Source organism: Urocampus carinirostris, chromosome 2 (genome assembly GCF_059441175.1).
Source record: "Urocampus carinirostris isolate Australia breed hairy pipefish chromosome 2, RoL_Ucar_1.0, whole genome shotgun sequence".
In the NCBI taxonomy this organism is placed as follows: Eukaryota; Metazoa; Chordata; class Actinopteri; order Syngnathiformes; family Syngnathidae; genus Urocampus; species Urocampus carinirostris.
This window is the reverse complement of record NC_142350.1, coordinates 18,153,149-18,181,111: the sequence shown is the minus strand read 5'-3', so window position 1 is coordinate 18,181,111 and position 27,963 is coordinate 18,153,149. Positions and strand designations below refer to the sequence as shown.

The 27,963-nt window shown below is 40.0% G+C and overlaps 1 long non-coding RNA gene and 1 pseudogene across 2 annotated transcripts; one reads left to right on the top strand and one right to left on the bottom strand.

The window, feature by feature from the left end:
- Positions 1-2,650: 2,650 nt before the first annotated feature.
- LOC148371223 (U2 spliceosomal RNA) lies at positions 2,651-2,855 on the bottom strand (annotated as a pseudogene).
- An 11,233-nt stretch (positions 2,856-14,088) lies between these two features.
- On the top strand, positions 14,089-26,886 carry LOC148371222 (uncharacterized). 2 transcript variants are annotated; one of them, XR_015849626.1, is made up of 4 exons: positions 14,089-15,365; positions 24,881-24,979; positions 25,212-25,303; positions 26,581-26,886. It is a non-coding gene; the product is annotated as an uncharacterized LOC148371222 (long non-coding RNA). The 2 variants fall into 2 exon arrangements; XR_015849625.1 differs by lacking the exon at positions 24,881-24,979.
- Positions 26,887-27,963: the final 1,077 nt, after the last annotated feature.

The window sequence follows — 27,963 nt, the reverse complement described above, 5'->3', positions numbered from 1 at the left end:
AAACGGCTGAGAGATTCATATCTGTCAACCTGTACGTTTTTGCCGTACAAAGTACATTTATCATGCATTTTAAGACGTGTACGACGTACAAGAAAATCTGTATGGAAAAACGCAAATTTGTCAATTATGGGTACCATCCGGTATACACTGACCATCACAAAACGGCAAATCAATCAAGTTAAACGCGTTCGAGTTGTGTAGTTAAAGGAAGTCCGTCTTTTTTTTAGAGAACCTGCTTTTTTGGCTCAACTCATTATAGAAAGCCGGCTCTCAAAAGGCTCACTTGCTTTGATGATTGATATTACGAGTTATGTTGTATAAAGAAGTAAAGAAAAAAAGGAAGTATAAAAGGAGAAAAAAAAAAAAAAACAGGTTTGTGGTTATACCTTTAATCGGTATATTACCAACAATAATTTGATGCAGAAAATTAATTAATAATTTTATGATTAAAACCGAATGAATATATAGATTTATACTATATATTTGTCACCGATTTACAATTTCAACCTCGATAACACTGAATTTTGGGGACCCATAGGTCTCTGTTGGGACCCATAGATTGTTGAGCATGCATTACTTTTCAGAGGTAAAATGAACACTGATACACAATAAGAATTACATGAAAAAATACACAAACAAATACATGACAAAATACTCAACAAAATACATGAGAACATACACGACAAAGTAAAGGACAAACTATTTGAGAAAATACATTCCACAATATACGAGAAAACAAACAACAAATTACATAAAAAGAAATATGACAAAATACACAGCAAATTCTTTAATAAAGTACACGACATCAAAAAAGACAAAATCGACAAGCTGCATGACAAGATATATGACAAAATACGTGAATAAATATACGAAAAAATACACAAAAATACATGAAAAGTTCCACAACGAAATAAATGACAAAATTCACCAGAAAATCCAAGACAAACTATACAAGAAAATACACAAGAAAATACTCGAAAAAGTAAATGACAACACACAACAAAATATACGCTACATTCCCAAACAAAATAAATGACAAAATAAATGACACAAAAAATACAAAACACCAAACAAAATACATAGCAAAATAAATAAGAAAATGACAAAAGGCATGATGACAAGATACTGTACAAGACAAAATACACGACTAATACCTGACAAATTACAAGACAGAAAACAACATAAAAAATGCGAAAAAATATGTGAGAAAATACACGAAAAAACCTTTACAAAATAAATGACAAATTACATGACAAAAACAAGAAAAATATGACAAAGTATATTGTAAAATATAAGACAAATATCTAACAAATACAGGAAAAAAATACACACACATGAAAAAATACAAAAATGCAAAAAAACAAAATATGCAACAGCATACTTAATAAAATACATTTTGAAATAAATCCCCAAATGCATGAATATCTAAATCAATTGCATTGATGTCATATGTCTAGATGTTACATGATTTATTCATTTTATCTATTCATGTAGCAAATATTTATAGGCATGTCTTTATTCATAAATGTATTTCCTCGTATGTAAGGGTTGATTCTCTGTACTTCTGGACCAAAGTCTATTTCTAAAACGACACTATCAAATTAAAGAAGACTCACAAAACTGTGGCTGTATAAGAGATCAATTGAACACAAGTATGAGGATTTTTGTCTGCGCTCTTCAGGGAACTAGCATAGCTTTTAATCTTTTATTCGAGGAGCTCTTGGTGACATCTCAGATACTAACAAATAGCGCCTTACAAAACAGGCTTACGCAAGCCAGGAGATATATATAAATATATATATTTGTTTCCTTACTTTAAAGGCTATTTACTTATTCGGTCGGATGCTCGAGATACCGCAGTGAACGCCAAGTGAACCTGGATGAATGACGAAACACACCGTCTTTTTTTCTGGTTTTAAGAACCACAGGAAGTGTAATTGTTTTGTGTTTTTCTTGACAACTTTTGACTTCCACCCCTCAAATTTCCAAACAAAAATCTGCAATCTCTACTTTCTTCTTTATTCAAAAAGTCGGTTTATTTTGTCAAACGATGGGACTGGAAAACCTAAGGTTATTTGCAGTTCAGGTCTTGGTTTAAGAGAAGATATAATCTCTATCTTTGGTTTTTTTCAACATTTGTATCCCTTTTTGTGCTAGGGAGATGGAAAAAGGCCCATTTTTGGTACAATTATTTTGATTACAGGTCCTATTTCATAGATCCAACACCATCTGTGCTACGTCTTGAAGTACCAGTTTTATTATCTATGGGGCCGGTCACACAGACATTTACGGCTGAATCACGGCCCGAAATTTCTGCCTTTGAGGCGGACGCTATTGGGCGCATTGAGTTCGCCATTCATACGAGATACAGCGGTGCTTGACACGAGGTCGGAAATTCGCGCGCGGGTGGCAGTGCGAAAAAGTTTTGCGCTGCTCAATTCTTCAGAGCGCGGGCACACAGCCGTTCACGAGCGTATTGAGGCTAAATCACGGGGTTTTTTTAAGGGTTATTGTTCTATCTTCGTTATTCATTATCCATTATCCGTTATCGGTCAGTTCATAATACGCTACAAAGCCTAGGAGCCGGGACACTTACTCTCAGCCAAAAGGCCAAGCTAAGGTCCTAGCCCTAAAGCATTGCTGCGATCATTGCGAATGCACCGTTCCCGGAAGTACTGCAATACCGGGCTGATGCGTGGAGTGGACAGAGCAAGCTCTTATTCCATCTCCGGATTGCAAAAATCAAAGATCATGGCCAAGCTAAGGACCTAGCATCAAAGCCTTGCTACAAATTGAGTGGTCTGCTGTCCTTCGCGCGCAGCCGCGAGGACCGAAATTTCTGGCCGTGAAGCAGATGCTGTTGGGCGCTGTATGACGTTTTGACACCGCCATATAGACGAGATAGAGCAGTGCTTTACTCGCGGTCGGAAATTTTCACGTGGTTGGCCGCGTTCAAAACTTTTGAGCTGCTCAAAAGTTTGAGCACGTGTTAAACCGCGTGCCGCACACGTGGTCAACACGAAGTAATGACGCGGAAATGACGCGGAACGACGTGCTCTGGCCGCGGCCAGGGCGTGGTTACACATGGGTAGGACGGGAAATTTCAGCGGGTAATCGTGGGTGGAGCATGGTAATAGCATGTTCTGCGCCTGTATCGCGGTGTTATTACGTAAAATTAGCGTGTTACGCGTGTGACAGTCAAACGCCTTTCTCCGCGTATATACAGCGCGATTTGCCGAGGACACGTCATTCGTGCTCGTGACGTCAAGGGGGTGAACATGGATCCCCGTCAGCGTAGTTTCTCTTCATTTCGAATAAATCTTTCGGTGCATTCGCAGCAAGGCTTTAATTCTGGGACCTTAGCTTGGCCTTTTGGTTGAGAGTAGGAGTCCCGGCTCCTAAGCTTTGTAGCGTATAATGAACTGATCGATATTGGATAATGAATAAAGAAGATAGAAGAATCACCCTTAAATCCCCCCCCCGTCAGCGTAGTGATCTCGTCTTAATACATTTTTATTTATAGGCATTTCTTTTCAAGATAATAAAATAAAAATGATGCCATAGCTTGAAATCTTGATCTTCACGGGATTGTGTCTTGTGCGGTTATGATTGCTTACAGCCCGGTGCCGAGATTTGCATCCCCTCGCTAATACAACCACCTTTACCTCGTTTTATCTCACTTTTGGGGAATGTAATGGCGAACATATAACTAAAACCACATCGTCTTGCATCTGTTGGAAATGTAATACATTTTGATCCACTCCGTCATTGTTTTTGTTGTGAACGTAATCGAACAGTAATGCACACCGTATATAAAATCCCCCTCGCGTGACGCGCATTCTGCTGCGCTTCCAACGAAAGCGATCGTATTCTATATAAAACGCTTATTAAAACTATAAAGCGAGCTAATTATAACAATTGGGAGATCCTGGTCTATATAACGCGTTTATATAAACAATAAAGTGCGATCGTATTCTACAAAATGCGTCTGTTGACGTGGATGAAAAAGTCACGCGAGGGGGTGGGGCATTGTGGGTGTTGCGTAGGAGTCGGATTTGGGCACAACACCGGCTCGGGAGCTTTTATACCTGTGGTCCACACGAGAAAATGACGCGATGAGGAAGCGGAACAGTCGCCGGCGTCTGTTTTGCGGGCATACCACCGATGAACAGCGGGTTAGCCAATTTTGCGCATTTTCCATCCCGGGCAACCACGGGCAAAAAAACCCCGCAAAATTTTAGCCGTGATTCAGCCGCAAACGGCTGTGTGACCGGCCCCTAAGACTAAAAACAATTTGACATCTTTTCAATCATCCAGTGTTTAAACTTAAACAAAAATAAAAATAGTGATTTTTTTGTTAAAATTCCCAAATATGAGTTACGGTATCAATCACAATCAGCACATTTACATATTTTCACTTAGTCAGTAATTTTACTTAAAAAAAAAAAAAGAATAATTGAGCCAGTTTCGGTATCATTTACTAAAAATAAATTGAAGCAATGCGTATGTACACTGTGAGCAAAACAGGCTTACTCAAAATTTTGTGAAAAAACTACTTTTTCCCCTAGTGATTTAGGATCCCCGGCTCATCTCCGAAAAGCAGGAGGGCGCTTGATGATGAAAGTGTTGTATATGAGTCGGATCAAGAGGCTTCTCCTGCTACTGATATTTATTGAAACCACGACTACCTGTTTCTTTTGGTGGACCAAAGCTCAGCCTGGAGAGGGATGGGCGCCACCAGGCTGTACCTGCCCAAGACACGCCACAGGAAGTGGTGTCCCGACGACCACGGTGGTTAAGGAATCCGTGAACCGTGAAGACTATAATACTAATCTCGAGTCAAAAGCTGTTTATTAAAAAGAGATAAATCAGTAGGCGTTTTTAAGAAAATAAAAGCAGTAGTTTAAAACAGAGAATGTATGGTCTGGTTGGTGGATATATATTATAACAGAACTACCACATCCTTGACATGTGTTTGCAGAATGTCTACCTATGTGGGAATAAACTAAAACACTTTTTCAAAGAGCTCTCGTCAAAATGTGGCACAGATGCCAGCAAACACATTGCAGTGGATATCAAAGAATGCATTATCATTTTTTTAAGGTTTTTTTTTTGGCTCAGGCGCTCTTATTTACATGCTGAAGGCCGCTCACTCTTCTCATACAATCAACGACAAGCTTCGCCTCTGATTGGGTCTTGTGAGTAAGAGAATGCGATAACAATCCCTTACATGTCATTAGAAGCTAGCAAGTCAAATCAAGTCACATTTATTTATATAGCCCTTAATGACAAAAATGTCTCAAAGGACTGCACAGGATTACAATGACACAATTACCTAATCTTAAACCAACATGCGGGCAAGGAACAACTCAAAACCCCAGCGTGAGGAAAAAGAGAAACATTGAGAAGGGACCTCACAAGTGGTAATCCCCCTTTCAGGATGACCAGGGTGAATTACATTTAGCGTTAATAGCGTTCATAAATGATACAAAAGGATGGAAAAATGTTTCTAATTGGACAGTTTGTAGGACATTTGAATTTGAACTGGAGATGCAACGTTGTTTTTAATCTGTCGCTTAGCCACATTTGGATCAGTTTGATCTTCTAGATTTGATGGCTACTGTTTTAATTGTCTCACAGCTTTAGCAAAAGTTCATCACACAGCATGCCCCTGCAGAAATGCCGTAAATTCCAGACTACAGAGTGCACCGATTAAAAGTGTCATTACCAGCACTTACGGTCCCCCCCTTCTCCAAGAGATGGCCACATTTTCCAGTCTTCCTCTCCACTCTTTAGTCCAGGTGCTCCCGATCATCATTATCAACCGTCTAATACTCCAGTCCTCCACTCCATGTTGCTAGTTTGTCATTGTACAGTATATGTCTCAAGATATTCCCTCTCCAAAATGACAAGCTTATACCCCAAGACATTCTGCAGGAATCCTCTTCAAGATGGTCTTAAAATAGTTGTCTCAAAACTTTCCCCCAGGACCGAATTCTCAACTTTGTCCGCCAAGATTTCCCTCCACGGTAGTCCCAGTCCTGTTCTTTCTTGTCAGTAGTGATTCTCATACTGTTATTAAATCAAAGCCCCTTGATGGGGTTTATCAACTTGGACTTTGTGTGACAATGCGTGACAAACTTAAGTCTGCACAAAATTAAGAATGTACGTTTTCTTTTTAAGCCGCAGGCTTAAACAGTCATGAAAATGAACTAATTCACTTCCATTAATTATATTTTAAGCCTAGACTTTTGACTAAGACAAACAAGTTCGAGCATATTACTCCTGTATTGGCCAACTTGTACTGGCTCCCAGTCCACTTAAGATGTGACTTTAAGGTTCTCTTATTAACATAAAAATGTTTGCATGGACTAGCACCCTCTCATCTCTCTGATTGGATTTCCCCCTATGTTCCTGCACGGAGTCTGCGCTCGGACCTTTCAAGATAATGAGCACAAAGACGGGCACATACTTTACACCGCCGCTCAAAGAAAACGCAAGTACGGGGTGCATTGCGTAAACTGTAAACCTAATATTTTTAGATGACTATACTGTGGAGAATAGTGCCAGATTGTCACATAGACGCATCGTTTTGTGTTGTTGTTAATGGTGGCCGCTGTAACAATGGAGCATATTGTATTTGCTTGTCATTGTTCCTCAAGGAGTAAAGGAAACTTAGGCAACCTGATATTGATGCCGATGACATGGAATGAGCAAAGTCTTTGATGGATAACTTCCACTGCTGTTCAATTCAAAAGTAAAAATTGAGGACTTGATTTGTGGGTGAAAAAGCTTACATATCGTGGTTATGTTTTAACTATAGAATGAAGTAACCTTCCGTTTCGCTCATGTTCTATATTATATGAACAGTGTTGGCAAAAACATGGAGAAATTTGTCTCAAATGGCATCATAAATGTTTCCAGACATCACCTCAGTGTTTTGTGGAAAAGAGCAGCTCGCCGTTTTCCTCGGTGCCCCCAAAAAGAAAAAAGGAATACGTTCATCGTATTTTAAGCCACAGTGTTTAAATTGTGGGAAAAAAGTAAGCGACTTTTAGTTTGTGATTTACGGCACTCAATACGCAGAAATATATATATATATATATATATATATATATATATATATATATATATATATATATATATATATATATATATATATATATATATTTCTAGCCTGCATTCCAAAGGCTTGTTTATAACCTGCCACCTGGGGATTTTGAGTTGATTCGCTGCACTTTTAGGTGTGCGTCAGCAACGAATGCAAGCCCTGATCCGTCTGAAAAATATAGGAATTACATTACTTGAGCAATTCATGGTGGTTGGCGAATTCAATTTTCCCTCGGTGCTTTCCCTGTTCCGAGCAATGTCTGTTATATTATTCCTGGCAGTATGTGTGTTCCCTATATTATCTACCATCGATATTTTTTAATTGAACATTTTAACGTGTGAATTTTGCAATATAAATATAATCTGCACTTTTATGGACTCATTGCACATCATAACATTTTGCTTTTGCGCAGTTAAGATGATTCTTACGCCCTACGGTCCACTGCCGAGGAATTAAACGTGAAGCCAAGTGATTTAATGGGGATAAATATTGCCCAATAGCAGGGAAAATGGTACATTTTCCTCTGTTTTGTGCCTCATTTCATCTGAGATTTTCCAATAGCCGACGAGCCACTGACCCATTTGCCGCACTTTGTACAGTCCAGAGTAACATTACCGGTCCAGCGTGCCCCTGATTTATGTCATTGTGCTTTTCAAAAGGGCTTTGATTGCTGTCTTTCACAGCCATCGATGGTTTATTTGCCTTAAATAACGCATTGGGGAAAGGCTGCGGAGGCTGTGATTAACTGTCAATCTGACAGCAGCTCCAGTTTAGAACTGGAAACAAGATCCTGCCTGAGTTAATGTAGTTTGATGACCTCATCCAAGGGTGCAGGGTCTACATTTTTGTAGAAAAGATCTTACAGAAAGGTGCACAGTGAGATTTTGAAAGAATAGCAACGACTAAGTCGTGAATTGAATTGGTTGTGTAGGCGCCAGTGATTCACACTTGTCTGTCTGTCTGTCTGTCTGTCTGTCTGTCTGTCTGTCTGTCTCTGTATGTATGTATGTATGTATCTACATACATACATACATACATATTATACTGAAAATAATGGATTGTCAATGCTTGGGCGCGATTGCTCGAACTTTCATAAAAATACTCTGAACGTGACTCTGAAATTGAAGAAAGCGAACCTTTTAATACATATCTAGAAAAGCTGTTTTGATCAGAAATAGAGGACGAGGACGGTTATGTTACGGATAACTGGTAAAACTTGTATTATTTGCCAACATTTTTTACATCGGCTCTTTTAAAAAAAACAACAACGTTTTTTCCGTGTGTTTTACTTTGTAATCAATACTTTATTGAACTACAATGAAACTGTAGTTTTTAAATATTGCTGTAACCCGGCTTATCGCGGGGTGCGCCTTATGTGTGTGTTAAATACAGTAGTTGATGTAACGGCGTTTTTTTCTTCAGTAACGGGGTTATATAACTGATTAATTTTTGCGCCGTTACAATGCTGTAACTGAAGGTCAAAAAAGATGCGTTACTTTGGCTGCAGAACGCCAAAAATGGCGTGTCTCCACACACCTGCCCTGTTTTCATCGTTGTTTTTTTCACTCTCTTCAGAGTTCTGTACGGCATGTCCTTTGGGATAATGTAACCATTCAAAATAGTGACTATAATTTATTTAGAAAGCAATTACGAATACAGTATTTACTGCTAGAGAAAAAGCTAATTGGTGAATGCTGCAACCAACTCATGTCGTTTGCGAACGAAACGGCTTTAACAGCCCCAACCGAGAGCCGCTTCCCTTCGAGACGCGATTTTTCTCTTGTGATTGGTCAAAATGCTTTTTTTCAGGTATTATGTGCTGTTGACTTTAAATGTGTTAAGTATAAAAATTGTGGAAATTGTTGACGTTTTCTGTATTTTTCATTGTTTTAACATCTAAGTTTTAGTTTTGCTTCATTTCCCCCCTTTTTAAGTGATTCACAAAAATACATAATAAATGGTAATATATGAATTAAACAACAAGAATAACCTAAAGAGCCATTTGGGAGCCGAAAGAGCCATTTTCTTTTTAGTGAGGCAAGCTGTAAAAGCCAGTTCTTTAAATAGAGTCAGAATTCTCAGCTTAACGGACCATTCGAGTTAGATAGAATTTATTAAACTTGCATATATTGTTTAGTAGTGATTGTTATTTTCTGATATTCTTTACTTTTTATTTTGTTGCACTTCAAGTGTAGGATGCATCTGTTGCTGTTGAAATGCAATATATATTACAAGGTTCTATAACACAACTATCTGCATGTTAATTCAACTGACTCAAATACTGCTCAGAAAATGTATTTATTTTTAAAGTAACGGAAAAAGTTACTTTCTTTGTTAAGTAGTTACATTTACTACAGAGTAACTCAGTTATCAACTCTGTAACTTTTTGAAAAAAGAAGTGAGTAACCATGACTAATTACATTTTTAAAGTAACGTGCTCAACACTGGTTAAATACAGTAATCAAAGCAGCTACGGAGACCGCGCCCTTTCACACGGTGCGCCCTTCGGTCGTGAACATTCGGTAAATTGTAAATCACTGACAGTAACACACTCCAGCTTTTTGCAGGATTCATCCAGGGTACAAGATCGTGTAACAAGCTCCTGAATACAATCTCAATTTGCTCTGATGTCTTTTTACCGTTCTCACAAATGAAAAGGTGAAATCTCGTCTCTGAGGTGTAAAGCACAATGAGGCAAACGACGGGTGCCCCGTGACACGTCCGCCTCCCTTTGATGGGCACCGAGATGGCAATCTTTTCCGAGTACAGCTTGACCTTTATCACTCCTTTCTATGGCTGAGTACCACACCGATCATTCGCCCGGCGAGGAATCGCTTACTTTGCACGGTGAGCGACAATGGATGCATTACAGCTTGTATTGATTTTAGCGCTCATGTCACAGCATCGTTTTTTGGGTTAGCCTTATCTCGCAAACAGCTCTCCGGCACTTAGTTTATCAGCGAGCGGGTAAATATTGCTTACCCAGTCAGAAACTTACTTTTTAGACTATATAGCTGATGCAGTAGCCTGATTTGATATGTATGAGAGAGCGCGTTTATGCCAGAGTAAGTACCGCCCCGCCCCGCAACCCCCTAGTTTTTATCGCAACCGCCGTCCTCCAAATGCGTCTCTCGGGGTGACTCACGGGCCGTTTTGTGATCGCGCTTGATCGGATTACCAAAGAGGACAAAAGATGTTGGTGCAAAAGAGGTCAACCATGCCTTGTCATCTCCTAGTGGCTTGCAGGGAAAGGTTGGGAATGATGAAAAGCAACGGGAAAACCCGCGGGCCAGCCTCAGAACAATAGCCCCCAGGCGAGCAGCCTGCTGTGCTCTCAGTGAGTCGAAAAAAGTAGAGTTTTACTGCCTGGTGAATCTAAAATAAGCAGCCAGATGGGAGTGCTGGAGTTTTGCTATAAAGTCGATAGGGATGCACAACGTGGAGTTAAACTATTTCTGGTGAGGAACGGCAGAGCATTTGACTATTTTTTTTATATCAAATATACCAGGAAAATGGCCTCGTGTCAAGAGATGATTGGATTCGGCTGCTCGGAGTGGTCGGTGGTCAGGGGTTTCAGTGACCAATGTAGTCGCCCGAGGCCGCTAGTGACTACTCAAATGCAGATGTTTACTGATTTTTTAGGTATTGAGGCTGTCCTTGAAACAAAACCCATCTCAACAGACACCCGCTAATGCCAAAAGTACAACTGTGTGTGTTTTTTTTTTTTAACAAAAATTGGTTTAGCTGTTTTAAAGCCCATAAGTCATACAAACACACACACACACACGCACACACACATTGGAGTTTATAAAGTAGTGTGGATTTAGATTGAGATAATGACGTGCATTGAATTTACATTTTTGGAGATTGCTATCTTGGAAAGGAATGACAGACTTAAACATGTTGACAAGTTCATTTGAATGTTAAAGTACAGTGGCCTGTGAAACTATTTGATCCCCTTGAACTTTATGCCACATTTCAGATGGCAAACATCAAGATATAAAACTTAAATTCTTGTTTAAAGTTTACCACAAGCCACCTAGGAGACACACCAAACATGTGGAAGGTGCTCTGGTCAGATGAGACCAAAATCAAACTTTTTGCCAACAATGCGAGACATTATGTTTGGCGTAAAAGCAGCACAGCTCATCACTCTCAACATACCATCCCCACAGTCAAACATGGTGGTGGCAGCATCATGGTTTGGGCCTGCTTTTTCTTCAGCAGGGACAGGGAAGATGGTTAAAATTGATGGGAAGATGGATGGAGCCAAATACAGGACCATTCTGGAAGAAAACCTGATGGAGTCCGCAAAAGACCTGAGACTGGGACGAAGATTTGTCTTCTAACAAGACAATGATCTAAAACATAAAGCAAAAGCTACAATGGAATTGTTCACCAAAAAACACATCAAGGTGTTAGAATGGCCAAGTCAAACTCCAGACCTCAATCTAATTAAGAATCTGTGGACAGAACTGAAAACTGCTGTTCACAAACACTTTCCATCCAACCTCACTGAGCTCGAGCTGTTTTGCAAGGAGAAATGGGCAAAAAATATCAGTTTTCTCGACGTGCAAAACTGATAGAGACATACCCCAAGCGACTTGCAGATGTACTCGCAGCAAAAGGTGGCGCGACAAAGTATTAACTCAATGGGGCTGAATCATTTTGCACACCCACTTTTTCGTTTTTTATTTGCAAAAAAAAGTTTAAAATATCCAATAAAGTATGTTCCACTTCATGATTGTGTCCCACTTATTGTTGATGCGTCACAAGTTTTATATCTTGATGTTTGAAGTTTGAAATGTGCCAAAGGGTCACAAAGTTCAAGGGGGCCAAATAGTTTCGCAAGCCACTGTATGTATGATGATGATCATAACATAATGAATTAGATTAGATCAACGGTCTGAGACTCATTTTACGGATCTCTGGTCTTGGTGAGGTTAGGCCGAATCATATTTTACGCATGAAAACCTCCAATAAAAACAATCCACTGCTTACCTCATACAAACTTAAAATGGTACTCATGTCTATGTTTCTTGCACATGTTGACTGCACTATGTTTACTGCTCACCTTGCACAATGTTGACTATTGTTTTGCACTATGGTGACTATTTTTGCACCAAATGCATATTGCACAAACCCTTACGATACCAAACGGTATTACGATACCGACTGTATGTAACATCTTACATGCCGACATTTCCTGTGTAAATATTGTGTAAATTATAACTATAACCTTATCCTCCTTCTTTTATAACCTTATCTTCTCTGTTCCTTTATCTTCTTGGCTTTTTTACCTCACTGTGAATGTGTGAACTTGGAGTGTAATGCCCAATCTCTTTGTTACAATATGTTAACCCATTTTGTACCGATGACAATAGAGGTATATTCTATTCTATTCTATTCTAAAACGTTTCCACATTAAATACAATCTGTAAGAAAACATACATAATTAATATGAAAATAAATCAATGAGAAGTAAATTAATCCATAATTTACTTACATTAAAGGGACATTGTGTATAATTTGACCACTAGATATTCCTGGATTTTGTAATGTAACCGAAAACAAGTGCTAAAAAAGCACAGGAAAGAATACAATCCACATGGACTCAATAGACCGAATCACACTCTTTGTCTTCCCATTTTTGCCGACCTTGTCTTAAGGGTTTTAGGTCTTTTGAGGTTCCCTAATGTCTAGGTGAAACTGATATTCCATCCATCCATCCATCCATTATTTGCACCGATTATCCTTAATAGGGTCGCGGGGGTGCTGGAGCCCATCCCAGCTATCTTCGGGAAGTCGGCAGGGGACACCCTGAACTGGTTGCCAGCCAATCGCAGGGGCACATAGAGACAGACAACTCAATCGCTCATTCACACCTAGGAACAATTGGAACCAGCCTATTATCCTGACATGCTTGTTTTTGGAATGTGGGAGGAAACCGGGGTTCCCGGAGGAAACCCACGTAAGCACAGGGAGAACATGCAAACTCCACACAGGGGGTTCTATCTAATGACCACAGTTCTGAGGTCTGTGCCGCACAAACGCTTACCACTGTGCCGCTGTGCTACCCGAACGTGATATTATGTAAAATAAATGCAAATTTCTTGACTGACAAGTATTTCAAAATGTCTGTGATTAAATGGTAAATGGTCTGCATCTCTATGTGCTTTTCAAGTCTCTCAAAGCGCTTTACAATGTGCTTCACGCTTACCCATTCACACACACACTCACACACCAATAGCGGCCATGCAGCCATGCAAGGCGCCTACCTGCTTATTGGGGGCATTAGGGATTCAGTTTCTTGCCCAAGGACACTTCGACATATAACTCGGAGGAGCCGGGAATCGAACCTGCGATCTCTAGATCCCAAGACGAGCGCTCTACTTCCTGAGCCAATGCCGCCCCCGTATATATTATATAGTATATATAGTATATAGTATAGTTAATGTATATTTACCAGCAGGAGGCACTTATGTATACACACAGTCCCTTTGAATGTTCATATTAAGGCGGGGGCAGCAATTTATAAAGCTATGGGCAGCTATATGCCACCAGGATGCAAGTTTGAGACCCCTGCATCATTCACCAGCTGTCACAATTTAGAAATGTATTATATGCTCAGATTTAGAGAAGCTCAATCTTAAGGAACTTAGTAGAGGAACCAGCTAAACACAGGATCTAAGAAAAACAAAGCCCGAGAGAAAAAAGCGCTAAGAAGGAAGCTGACTCCCGTCTTTCAGTTCAAAGAGCCGGCTCATTAGGCCATTACGTTGGTGAATGACACATCACGACGTGCCCGCCTCCACTGAATGCACGTTACAGTTTGCATTTGTTCGTACCCCTTTAATTTAAAGCTGTATTAAACTGTCTTTTGAGGTAAAATGTTTACCTTTATTATCCTGTATTATCCAGACTATGAGCAGTCTGATAGTCATGACAAAAAGTTACCGGACACCAGGGCAGACATATCATTATGCCCAGCCCCATTTTTCACAACTTGAAACACATTAAGACAACAAAGAGCAAAAAAAAATAAAATGTTGCAAAATAGTAAGGATTGATAATCAGAATATATAACAGAACAGCACTTTAAAATTAAGTTTATTATAAATCTACTTATAACTTTCATTGCATGTATTTGATATCACTGCTTTCCATCTGCCATCAGTATGTACCTGTATTTACACACCTTCATTCACGCAATGTTTGCGTTGCGTCGTCCGCTACAAGCCACGTGAACTCCTCTTTCCACGATGCTTTTAATGTACGTTTATGTTTTGTTGCGTCATCAATGTTGCTTCGAATCTTTCTTCTGGGGCTGAGGTCTTGGCTTAATTCCTAACCACTTCTCCATTTTTCTTGTGTTCTGTGCGTCTACTTTGGAAAATGATATGCAAATGCGCAACCTTAAAACGCTCTGGAAAGTCCGGAAGCACTAAGTTATTCGAGGTGGGCTTCTGATCGGCTGCCGAGTATGCAAATTGCTAAACAAACCGAAATTCTGAAATTTCCAAACCGAACGAAGAACGTTTGCAAAAAACCTTTGTTAGCTGTTTGTTGTCGGCCACCTGGGCGGAGACGTTTTGTAAGTTGTACGCCCGACGTTAAAGATGCGCGCCCTGGGCGTCCGAGCAGACTTTATTTCAAACACTGCTATAAAGCACACCTAAAAAGCCCAATTTGGAAAGTACGCTTCAAACCTGGTGCGTCTTGGATGCCACAAAATACGGGCCGATAAGATTTGAATGCATAGAGGGATTAAAGGTTTAAAGTACCATACAGTGGAACCTCGGTTTTCGAACGCCTCTCAGTTCGGACAAATCGGTGTTCGACCAAAAATTTCGAGAAATTCTTGCTCCTCTGTTCGGTTAAAAAAATCGGAGTTCGAACGCCAGTACGCTAGGGTGCGATGCTGAGCGGCGTACGGGGGTTTTAGCCCCTAATTATGCCTCCGAAGAAGGTCGGTGCAAGCAGGACAGGTGAAAAAAGACAAGTTGTTCGTCCAACTGTTGCCTTAAAGAAAGACATAATAGCTAAATATGAAAGAGGTGTACGAATTTCCGATCTTGCTGGTGAATACAGCATGGCTAAATCTACTATCAGTACGATAGTAAAGAATAAGGAGGCTGTGAAATCGAGTGATGCAGCTAAGGAAGTTAGCGCTATAAGCAAGCAACTGCCGCAAGTTTTGGAAGAGGTTGAAAAACTTTTCAGGATTTTTCTCTCCCCACCGTCCACCACAAAGGTAAGAAATCCTATTCATAATCCTTTTTTTATTTTTACACGTTCATGTTAGCGTAATCTTCCGTGCGAAAGATTACGCTAACGCGAACGTACAATTAGCCTGGGTTAGCTTCAAGTTTACGTTCATGTTAAACATTCAGGGTATTGGAACGGATTAAAACGATTTTACATTACTTTTAATGGGAAAAACGATTTTCGGTGATCGACCAAATCGGTTTTCGAACAGGGTTCTGGAACGGATTATGGTCGAGAACCGAGGTTCCACTGTGTAAGGTTTTATAGTTTATTACCATATTCAAGCAATGATTGTGCATTGGTTGACCAAATCGGCCATCATCACTAACCTTACTTGCAATATGTTGTATGCAATGGGAATCAATTTAAGTAGTGATGGTGAGAGTGCTGATAATATATCACTAGAAGACCAGCGGTAACAAACAACAATGACAAGACATTCTTCCATATCACATCATTACACTTCTTTGCCTCACGGTGGAAGGAACAGGTTAACACTCTCTATCCACTTTATCACCTCACCAATGCATGTTAGAGAATTGAGGAAACAGAAAGTTTTTATATTTTATAATATACCATATTTTTATGTATGCATATACATTATACCCGGTGACACATGTGAAAAAGTGGTGATACTGTTCAGAATGCACAATACAAATGACTATTTTCCAGTTTTTGGTGAGCTGCACTTATTAAGGCATTTTTTAAATATATACCTGTGTAAATAATAGTTTTTACTTTAGTCTCAATTTAATGCTCCTTATAGTCCGGTCGTGGAAAATACAGTATATAAAGGACTACTTTTTAGGGGTGCCCCCTGATAATCCTGTGTGCATAATCATGGGGAAAATACAGTAGATACAGTATATACCTCTGTGTGTATTTATTTATAGACAATTTTGTTTTTGTCTAGGAGTTGGAAAAAAATAGCATTTGAAGTAATGATCATTGAACTAGCCCTTAGCCATTGAACTATTAACAAAATGTTGCTATTCCAAGAAATGGACATATTCTTACTGCTTGCCCATTCCCATTATGGTTTTGTGTTTTATGAGAGGTTTGTAATATTTACACGGCCCATAAACACAAACACACACACACACACACACACCGTAAAACGCAAGGTGAAGAGCTTCCCGCTGAGACGGGCATAAAATAAAACCTTTGACATTTGCCAGGAAAATCATCCCCAAACATTTCCATTGTGCAATAACAATGCGGAAAGACATCTATTGTCAGGATTTTCATCGACCCACTGGAGAGTCTGCCAGACAGTTTGTGTCACAATGGCAACTTTGGCCAACTCGCGTGAAGTTCTTGCCCCTGGAGCATAAATACTATTCCACCTGGGCGAGCAATGCATTGTCGCCGGCTCCACTGTATATACAGTGCCTTGCAAAAGTATTGCCCCCCCCCCCAAGAACCTTTTGTCATATTGCCATATTTCAGGCTTAAAACTGAAACAACTGAAACTGCGTTCTAAGAATTAACAACATAAGAGACACAATTGTGAAGTAGAACAAAATTTGGCCAACATTTCATATTCTATTCACCCTGAAAAAAACTGAAAAGTATGGGCCCAGTGTTCTCTCAGCTCGGCCGACTAACACCAAAAGGCTCCTGATGACTTTTGAGTGATCCATTGTTGACCAAAATGATTAAGCATGACAAACAGGGTGCGTTTGGATGTCATTAAGTCTCAGACGAAATGCCATTGCTCTTCGATGGTCTCAGAGGTCTGTGGAATGAGATGCACAGCATTATGAAGACCAAAAACACATCAGTCAAGCCCGGGATAGTGTTGTGAAAAAGTGCATAGCAGGAATGGGATACAAGACAATTTCACAACATCTACATATCTCCCGGAGTATTGTGCGAGCAATGATATCAAAGTAGAGAGAGCATAAAGCTACAGCAAACCTGCCAAGACCTGGTCATTCCTCTAATCTTTCGGCCCAAACAAGGCGACAACTAATCAGATAAGCAACCAAGAAGCGCATGATCACATTGTATGACCTGAAGGTATACACAGCTGAGGTGGGTTAATCTGTGCCCAAGACAACTATTAGTAGTATTCTGCATAAATTGGCCGTTGATGAAAGAATGGCAAGTAGAAAGCCCTTTCTGGAAAAATGCCATAAAAAGGCCCGTGAAGCCACATTGGAGACACAACTGACATGTGGAACAAGATGCTCTGGTCAGATGAGACCATAATTAAACTTTTTGGGCTGAATGCAAATGTTTTACGTTTGGCGTGGGGTGACACTGCACATTACCCTTAAAACACCTTCCCCACTGTCAAACATGGTGTTGGCAGTATCATGCTCTGGGGTTGCTTTTCTTCAGCAGGCACTGGAAAGTTAGAGTTGATGGGAAGATGGTTGGAGCCAAATACAGGGCGATTCTGGCAGAAATTCTCTTGGAAAGACCTAACAATTGGACACAGGTTCACATTCCAACAGACAATGACCATAAACATAATGCAAACTCTGGATTGATTCAAAACTAATTATACAAAGGTATTAGAATATTAGAAAGCCAAAGTCCAGACTTTAATCATATAGAGCAAACGTGGAATGATCTGAACAATGCTTTGAATAAACAATCACTATTAAACTTTAAGAAACTTGAGCGGTTTTGTAAGGAAGAAGGGGAAAATATTTCTGTTATAAGATGTGCAACACTTTTTTTGAGATTTTTTTTCTCAAAGTTTGAAGCCTGAAATATGCAATATGTCAAAGAGTTCTTGGTGGGCCAAAACTTTTACAAGGCACTGGATACGTGTGTGTGTAATTTGATTTTTGTCTTTGTAGCTATATGCTGTCCAGAGCACTGATTATTATTCTGAAAAAGCCCATATATAGGGTTGATACATATTTCATGCTACTTGTGTAGGCCTGTGGATTTCTCATCTGTGAATTGATGAGCCGTCCACTAATGCGCCTCATTTTCGCCCGTAAGTGTAATATATTTCATTTCCAATCCTAAACTTTTTAAAGGCGCACTCAGATTCACCTCAATGCCCCTGCCTTGTGAGTGGCTGTTTTCTCTCTCTTTCGCCCTAGCTCTTTTCTTTGCACCGATAAACTTTATAGAGAAAAGATAATCTGAATAATTTATATCGTGAACAAAGCTTATTTAAGATATTTGGTCATATACAAAGCGTCAGAAATTTTCTAGTTGGCAAATGATGGCTTTGCTTTCATTTCTGAAAGAAAAAAGAAAGCGGGTTTGAACTCTTGTTATGTATCAGCACATTATTCATCTTCTTCACGTCATACTAATTCGGATAGAAGAAACATGGTGCAGTTTAGTCACTTTAAGTCTCTGTAGTTTGTATTCTTCCTTGTACTTTGTAACACTCATTTTCAGATGCACTACACAATACATTTAGTGGTCGAATTATACACACCTTTTCCTGAAATTATTGTTTCAACACAAAAATTACGCGTTCATTTCTGACAGAATTACAAATAACGGGTCAGATTCACGTCATTCCAGTTTTGACAGATGGCAAATGTTGGTTATTTTCCTATCCAACCAAAATCACCCATTCATTTTCAACGGGCCACTGGGAGAACAACGTTACATAGTTTCTATTTCAAATGAAACAATAATCATATTCCTTTCTTTCATACACACCGGTTCCTGTTTCTCTGTAAATTACCTCTCTATCAGTCTTTCTCCCCATTCACTCCTATCTCTCTTGACCTTACCTTATTTGATCACTCACTTCTGGGTTCAGTTTTCACAGATGCAGTCAAGCGTCTTGATTTCCCTCCTATCAGCACTCACCCTTGTTACTATTCAAACATACCAGCTCAGTAGCCTAGATGGTAGTGTGCCCGCTTTGAGACTGGGAGGTCGCTGGTTCGCGCCTCGGCCGAGTCATACCTAATTGGTAAAATGGCGGCGCCCTCTGTTGGCTGCGGCTGCATCGACTCGCTACAACAGGTCAGGTGTATCGACATTTCGTTCTGTGTACATTGTTACAAAGAATGACAATACAAAGGGAATTATTATTATTATTATTATATGTCTCCTCGGAACTGTGCTAGTTTGCTTATGCTAGTTTTGCGTGTGACATCCCAAGTACTCTTGTCTCAGCCTCATGTTATTCCTGTGTACCGAAGCTCATCATTGCCACGATAACTGACTTCCGATGTACTGAACCCTGCCTAATTAAAAGACCACCATTTGCTATACTAATCAGTGTTTCCGCACTTCTTGACAATTTCTTTTTGGAGTTCAGATGTTTAACAGGAATCAGTATTATCTTGAGAGGCACATAGTTTAAACTGACGCTTGACTGACGATATGAGCCACCTAAAAAATGTTGCCCGGTCAGCCCCACCACACATTTTAACTGTTGTCTCACTGTGAAGAGGCTGAACAGGATGAACCCATAAATATCCTCCACCAGAGAAAACAGTGGGCAAAAGTGCCACAGTAAAATGCATAAAACTTTAAATATATATAAAGTTGGAGTGCGTCATTTCAAGGGTCCTTAAAAAGTTTAACGTTTTTTCAATTAAGTATGTGATAACGATTCCCAAATGGGTTCAAAGAGCCCTTATGTTATATTTTCCACAGTGCCTATCTACTTTTATCTTACTCTTTGCAGAGCTGGTCGGGGCAAAAACATTAAGCAGGAGGAATGGTAGTGGGTGCAGGGTTAGTGAGTGATGTCCTGCTCTTTCCTGTGTTTTTTTAACGTTTGTATTTGTTAGTTTAGGATGGAAACTTTAGCAGAAAACGCCCCCTTCTAGTAGAGTACACAGACCAACTCGAACCCAAAAAAGGAGTTTATTCAAGGGTTGAACATATTGTGACAACGGAATTGATTTGGCACTCCAGTTACACATTTTGACTTTAAAGATAAAATATTAAAAAAAGATAAAAATAATTTTGATATAACAGCAGCTTTGTTTACTTTGTTTTGTATTCTACGGCCATTGACCAGTGATCTTTCTTGGCTTTGACTCATTAAATATGACACCCAAACGGTGTCATTATTCATTTTAATTAGTCTCCACATCAGATTTGTGGCCTTTGTTCGTTTTATTGTCACTGGCGGTCAGCTCTATCCTCATCATTCCCTTCGAGCCGCCGATCAAGAGCACCCCCTTCGGACCCAAACCTCTTTAACATCCCATTGTACCCCTGTCGAGACCCAAGCTGATTTCATCTTCCCCTCCTTATAGCCGAGGGCAGCTCGCCGTCCTGGCGCTATCTCTCTGCATCTCTCTTTTAACTCATCCATCTCGGTGATTGTGCCTGCCCACCGGCTATAAAAACCTTCCAAAGCCATTCCCAGACTTAAATGGGCCGGAGTTTGAGCACAGATTTCAAGGTTAAACCTCCCCGCCTGTGCCGTAGCGCTACTCGTTCTGATTTATCGGAAGTTTACTTTTCAATTTCTCTTGTACTGCCTGTAACAAAAGTTTAAGACTGGAGTTAGCTTGATGTTTTACAGTAAGCGGTCTCTATGAAAAAACGAGGAGGAATAGCATTTGCTGGAGATGAAAAAGCATGACGCTGCCCCTGTCAAAAAAAACGCTTTTCCCTATTCAAAAGTGCGTCTTTTATGTCCTCAGATCTCCCTAATTAAAATGATGGCAACATCTTTACACCTCCGTCTGTTAATAAAATGTGTCTTTCAGCTCTTTTGCTCCCTGCACATCTTACCATAACCGTAACTGACTGTCTTTGCATGCGGAATCCGCAAAAGAGCACAAAACGCAAGGATGTTAATCCACTTCAGGGTGCTTGCATATAGGAGAAGCAGGAGGTTGGGTTACGAGGAGTGCATTGGAATATCTGAAGCCTGAACGCTTTCTGAAAACAACAATAACCCAAAGGTGAACCTGAGTCTGTAATTGCACACTGCTGTTGTGTGCGCTTGAGTATTTTTTATTCCGTATACTCAAAATGACCCTGAAGAGGCGACGCTCAGCTTGGGTATTGCTTTAGTATCATCCATATGCTGTTTTAAAACGGTGACATTTAAAACTTTAGCTTTCTTTTGGTTCTCTGACTTAAACATCTTTATCAACATCTTTGATTAACTGGTAAAACATTTAATTCCTGGGGTAGTCAAATAGTTCACCCGCGAGGAAGTATTAAAATATTTCAATGTTAGATGCCATTAAACGTCACACCAATCCGTCAAATGGGAAAATACTAAGTAAGTAAAGACATTTTAATGCCAAAAAAACCCCCAAGCAAAAATAGCAGGTTGGAAATGCAACCCAAATCCCATCATGATAACGTTTTGGAATTTAAACACAATGCAGTAAAGATGCACTGTAATATTTGAGCACTAGACTCTGTCCTGCAACCGAAAACGAGTATTACGAAGCACAAGGAAAAAGTCACTTTGGAAAACTATGGACACTCAAAGTAAACAAACCCCACCATTTAAACAAGGTTTTTGGGGGTACCAGTAATGGCAAGATGGTGCACAATCATCTAATCTTCTTTAGGATCAAAATGCATATTTACATGATAGTTCAGGTATTTTTGTTTATAATTCGTATGAAGATCATTTTTCTAAATATCCATCTATCCATTATCCGCACCGCCTATCCTCAGTAGGGTCGCAGTGGTCCTGGAGCCCATCCCAACCGACTTCGGGCAGTCAGCAGGGGACCCCCTGAACTGGTTGCCAGCCACAGGGACAGAAAACTCACTCATTCACACCTAGGGACAATTTGAACAGGCCAATATACCTGAAATTCATGTTGTTGGAATCTGGGAAGAAACCGGAGTGTCCGGAGGAAACCCACACAAGCACAGGGAGACCATGCAAACTCCGCACAAGAAATGCTGGTGGCTGGATTTGAACCCATGATTTCTCTATCTCCTTGCCACTATATGACTGTAGGAAAAACAGACATGAATGCAAACAGCGAAACACACTTCAAGAACAAAAAAAAAATACTCTCGGTGCCCATGCAACTATTTGCATGCATTTAAAATACAAGAAGTGTTCCACACATCCTTACAAAGCAAAGATTTGTTTATTTGCAAATGCTGTTAGGCGCGCCGTTTGCCCATCTGCATTACAAAGAGAGTTTACCCAACGCCGTTTGAATGTGTTGCTTATCAACAGACTCCCCTTGCAATATGCCCACCGTGCTGGGCATGCAATGCACAGATAAGCTTATTTTCTCCCCAAAACACACGATAATGATTGCTTTTGACAGGTGTTAACAGCCAGGATGGATAATCTTAACGCACGGGACACTCGATTAGGTACACGGGCGTGAGGTGTCGAGATGGATTGAACCTTTAGAAGCGTACGACCTACCGTATAACCTATGGTAAAACCTGCGGTCACTGACCCGTGCGATGTGAAAACCTCTGCGATCTCGACTTTCTAGGTCAAGACAGCTGAGGCACGGCCGTGTGAACGCTGCACTGATCTGACATTTCCAAAAGTCACATTGCGTCAGATCAGAATCGGCTGGCAGGAAGTAATGTGTGAACAAGCCGGGGCGAATTCAAATATGTTCTTGCTTGATAATTACAAGAATTAGCCATGATTTTGGCCATTTTTTTAAATTATTAGAGTCAGAACGTGACGTGCGCTAAGGTATGGCACAGCCTCATCATAGAAATATAAAACTAAAAATATTTCAAGTTTTTGGTAAAGTTTATAGTTAAGTACACTGGTTCTCAACTGGTCACCATTCCACCCTAATGATAAACTGTGACCCAAGCAATAAAGAAATCCACTTCCTAAATGTGTTGAAGATTTAGCGGTTAAAAGCAGAAATAGTAGAAAATAGTCACACTTTTTTTCCAAAAACAAATTGACCAGCAAACCGATATACTTTAAGTACCATTTATACACGTATACACCTACATAACATAAGTGACCCCCTAAAACTGCTTTAAAATAGCCACATACTAAAATCAATTTAAAATATTAATGGACTGTGTACCTAGACATCAATAATTATCTATTTATGTAGTTGATAGAGATTATTGACTGGTGAAAAGCTCAAAATACAATGACATTTAAAAAAAATTACCTTACCTTCCAGCAGCGCTTCAATGGCTAACACTCGTATACAATTTTGAATTTTGCAACTAATTCTTTCTTCGACTTGATCATTATTGTCATTGTTTTCCGCTTTTCGTTCCTCTTATCACTAACTTACGTGGTACCCATTGTTATACGCAGAAAAAGCAAATAAAACCAATCAAATCACAATGAAATTAGATGTGGTCCCTCTCTAATGTGCCAATTGACTGAACAGAAAGACAAGATCTAGAAGGGCGTTATCGTCATTTACCATTAAGAAGTGGAATTGGCCTTCCAATTGTTTTTCTTCTTAGCATAATTTAGCCGGAGTAAAAGCCTGCGTCCCAAATTTGGGTGAAAAAACACTAGTTGAGAAACATTGGTTGAGTGGACACTCAAAATACAGAAAGAATAAATTATTTTTTTTTTTAACTTGCAAGGAAAAAAGGAGGGGACTACCAGAAAAACCCTCAAGATGTGTTCTTAAGGTCCTCCCCCAAGCCCTTAACATTTCATCAAATGTCCTAGTTTAAAAAAAAGCAGATCAGCTTTAAAGGGTGTGGGTATCAAAGAACAGCAATATGATTGGCCGGTAATGACAATGATGTAAACGTAATAGTCAAATTACCAAGCATTGGGCGGCATTGGCTCAGGAGGTAGAGTGCTCGTCTTGGAATCAATAGGAGGCAGGTTCGATATCCGATATCCCACTATCCTTGTTGTAAAAGGACAGGTTTAAGCGTGTTCTAAGGGATGGGCAGGGCACCTGTATGATGCGGCAGAGGTAAACCAGTAAAAGCTGTCGGGCCCTGCTGTTGAACAAAAGAATGTGTTGTGTCACCCAAACCCGAGTGACATGGCCGCTTTCTCGTGTCCCGTTTCATCTGGAGGGACGAAAACATGACCAACTTCGGTGCCAAGGTGCCTAACTTGTTTGGGTGTTTGGGCATTTGGGTCGGCCATGGTCCAAAGATCTTTGTGTGTGTTTTTTTGCTATTTTTTCCCTTTTATTTTCTTTGTTATTGTATGTGTTTATCTTGCTGTCGGTCACCCCTCTTGCGGGCTATGACCAAGGTAGATAGATAGATAGATAGATAGACTGAAGCCCAACACATTCAAACACACTTTAAACGTTTTGCCTAGTATCTTCCTTTTTATGTCATTAATTATAAGCATGTATGAATAGTACAGCACTCAATAATTGATTACTTTTTAGATGTATTCAGTGTTAAGGTTCCATCTCATTTAACGTCACAATTAGGGCAATTTCTGTTTCATGAGTGCTGAATTTCCATCTTATTAGTATGTAATGTATTACTGTGCTGTTTTTCTACAAATGCACGCTTTTACCTCATGACAGAGGCTAATAGTGAGACCAAGGATTCTGATTTCTTCTACACTGGATTCCATAAAAATTGTAGTAATAGTATTAGTATTAGCAAATCAAGCTGTCCAGGTTTTATTTCCAGGTGCATGGACCTTTTGCATATACCATAATAGAGGATTACCTAACGATGCATGTCTTCATTCACAAAGAGCAGCGCATATACTTCATTTTTTAAGTGAGGGTAAGCCAATATAATGTTTTTTTTTCTCTATTCTGCAGATTTTATATTGCTTTCTTGCCCTGTCAATTAATAGTTGGACAAGATACATGTTTACTTATCCGAATATCTGACTGTGCCTCACCCGACACGAACCTCAATGCAATGATTTGGAAGCACCAACTTCTAACTATAGAATAATTGTGTACAGTCTTACAGATGCATGCTTCTAGTCCATCCATCTTTTTCTATACAGTCTGTGCTCATTACGGTTGCGAACTATCTGACTTGGGGCAAAACAACAACGGTACACCTCAGACTGTTTTCCAGCCTCCAGCAGGCTGACTGGTAAGTCGACCATACTATATGTGGCCATTAAATTGAATCCATGATGCTTTCCCACGGGGTTTGTGTGGCCTTGCACGTTGCACAGTATAACCTGCACTGTGTTTTGCGACCTGTTATTTACAATTCTTCTTCTTGAATTAAAATAAGTGGTATATGAAAAAAATCAATCTTATTTGGGGCAAGCCGAGCAAAGGGATTGAGGTTTATAGCCGTCATTGTCACTGAGTGAGAAGAGGTCCTGTATTATGTAGTCTTGCAGTTTCGTGCATATTTAAGGAAAATACCCCGAAAAAACAGTCATAATACAACATTTTTGCACTGCTCGGAATGAAAGAATGACACAGACAATTTCTTCCTCCATATTTTGAAATTCCTCCTATTAGTTACATTTTTTCAGTGATTTGTAATTTTATTCTGTTTTTAAATTTGAACGCCTGCAAAAGGAGATTGCATAGGATGCCAGTTTGACATTTTGAACATGATTCCTCACTGTTGTTCATTATTCTTATTTGCTCTGCACTGTTTACTAGTGATGTTACAAATGGATCTGGTGTCGAGAATCAAGCCCCGCACAAAGGGGTTAAATAGAGCCTTTATCGAGGTCCGTCTCGTTTTTTCCTCATGTCACGTGACCGAAGGAAAACGAAGCCCCGTTTTTAGCGCTCACGTGAGTGACTCACGTAATAATTCGCACTCGATAAATAAGCTCGAAAAACCCAGGAGTCCCTGTATGACCGTCTGATGTGAGTCTTGGATCATTGCTGCGTTACTTCGACTACTTGATAATGGAACTACCCAAAAAGCGAAAGGTTTCATTAGTTTGTAAGCCTTTTGAACATATACAGTATCTCCCAACAAGGTATAATTAAGCACAACTTAGGTCTCTATATTAATACACACACACTTTGTGTGTGTGTGTTTGTGTGTCACACAGAATATGATATAATAACTATAGTTCTGTCACAGCCCTGCGATTGGCTGGCAACCAGTTCAGGGTGTCCCCTGCCCACTGCCCGATGATTGCTGGGATGGGCTCCAGCACCCCCGCGACCCTATTGAGGATAAGCGGGATAGCTGATGAGATGAGATGAGATGAGTTCTGTCACAATCCTGTCAGTTGCCCGCTGATTGCCCTTACCTGCGCTCACTCGTACTTGTTTCCTAATTATCCCTCTCCCTATTTAAGCGCTTCCTTTCCGGTCACTCTTTGTCAGTCCATCAGCAAACCTCAGCACATGCAAGGCAAGCACTTTTGACTCCCGTTTTGATTCCTTCAGGTCCCTGCATCCTCCCCACCTCGTCTTCCTGCCTGATTCCTTCCCCTAATTCCTGCTATCGATCCCCTGCCCCTGGCTTCCCGATCGTCTCTGGTTCCCTGACCTGCTTCCGATCCCCGACCACGCTTCGTTCTCCTATCCCGGCTAACCGACTAGTTCCGATCCCAGACGAAGCTTCGTTCTCCTGTTGCGGCTATCCGACTTGCTCCGATCCACGATCACACTCTGCTCTCCGGCCCGGGCCTGTTCCACCTGCCCAGCGAGCACCAGATCGCTGTTTTTTTCCTCTCTCCCTGATCCCCCCGATCCTCTAATAAAGTGTTGTGTGAAACGTTACGCATTTGGGTCCACTGTCTTTTCCGGTCGTGACAAATTCATTATATAATATATTTAGATACAAATGTCACAGATTTTATTTCTCAGTAAAATACAAAAAAAAGTGCTATTCCCTCTATCACATGTGAGTCCCAGTTGCACATCAAGTTACTGAACATACAACTGACAAAATACTTACAAAAATACAACTGACAAAAAAATATTTTGTGCACATACTTATTTGTTGCCTGTAAACCACATAAAATCTGCGTTATATCAAATGACCAGCAGATGTCAGCACTGCTAAATGATCTTTTAAGTGAGGCCTCGATTGATCAGGCTTTTGGCAGAGCAATTGGCCCAAAAGACTTGACATATTCACAGGGCTTTATCCCGCTATCACTACTGTTGACATCAATAGTGATATTGCCCTCTCGTGTCTGTAGATTGAGTAATTTGTATTTCGTGGAGCTGACATGATTGTCATCTTGGTGCGAAGCGTACCCCCAAAAACAAAGACCTTGCGAAAGGTTATGCAAACAATGAGGAGAAAATTAATGCAGTTTTGTCACTTTGAGTGAGCAGAGTTTGTAACCTTCCTTACACTTTTTACCACTTGTTTTTGTTTATATCAAACATTACAGCGACAACTAGTGGTCACATATTCCACAGAGTCCCTTTAAGTTATTAATCAAGGCGGGAGAAACAAACTTAGGACAGATTTTTTTGTAGGTTACACGGTCAAATGAAAGATGTCCATAACAAATCAACAATAGCTATCCTACATTTGTGTGGTTTTCTTTTTTTACTAGTGTATTTTAGTGTCATTAAGATTAGCAAACCTAAGCCTTATCGGATAACTGTTAAGTGTAGACTAATGGAATATATTTTAATTTAAAAAAAAAACAACATTCGGCCATTTGTAACTCAAGGCAGTACTGTAGCTAACCTGCATTGGCTCCCTGTTAGCTTAAGATGTGATGTCAAGGTTCTGTTGGCCGTATGCAAAATCTTGCAAGGACTTGCTCCCTCATATCTTTCAGATTTAATTTCCCCTTATGTTCCGGT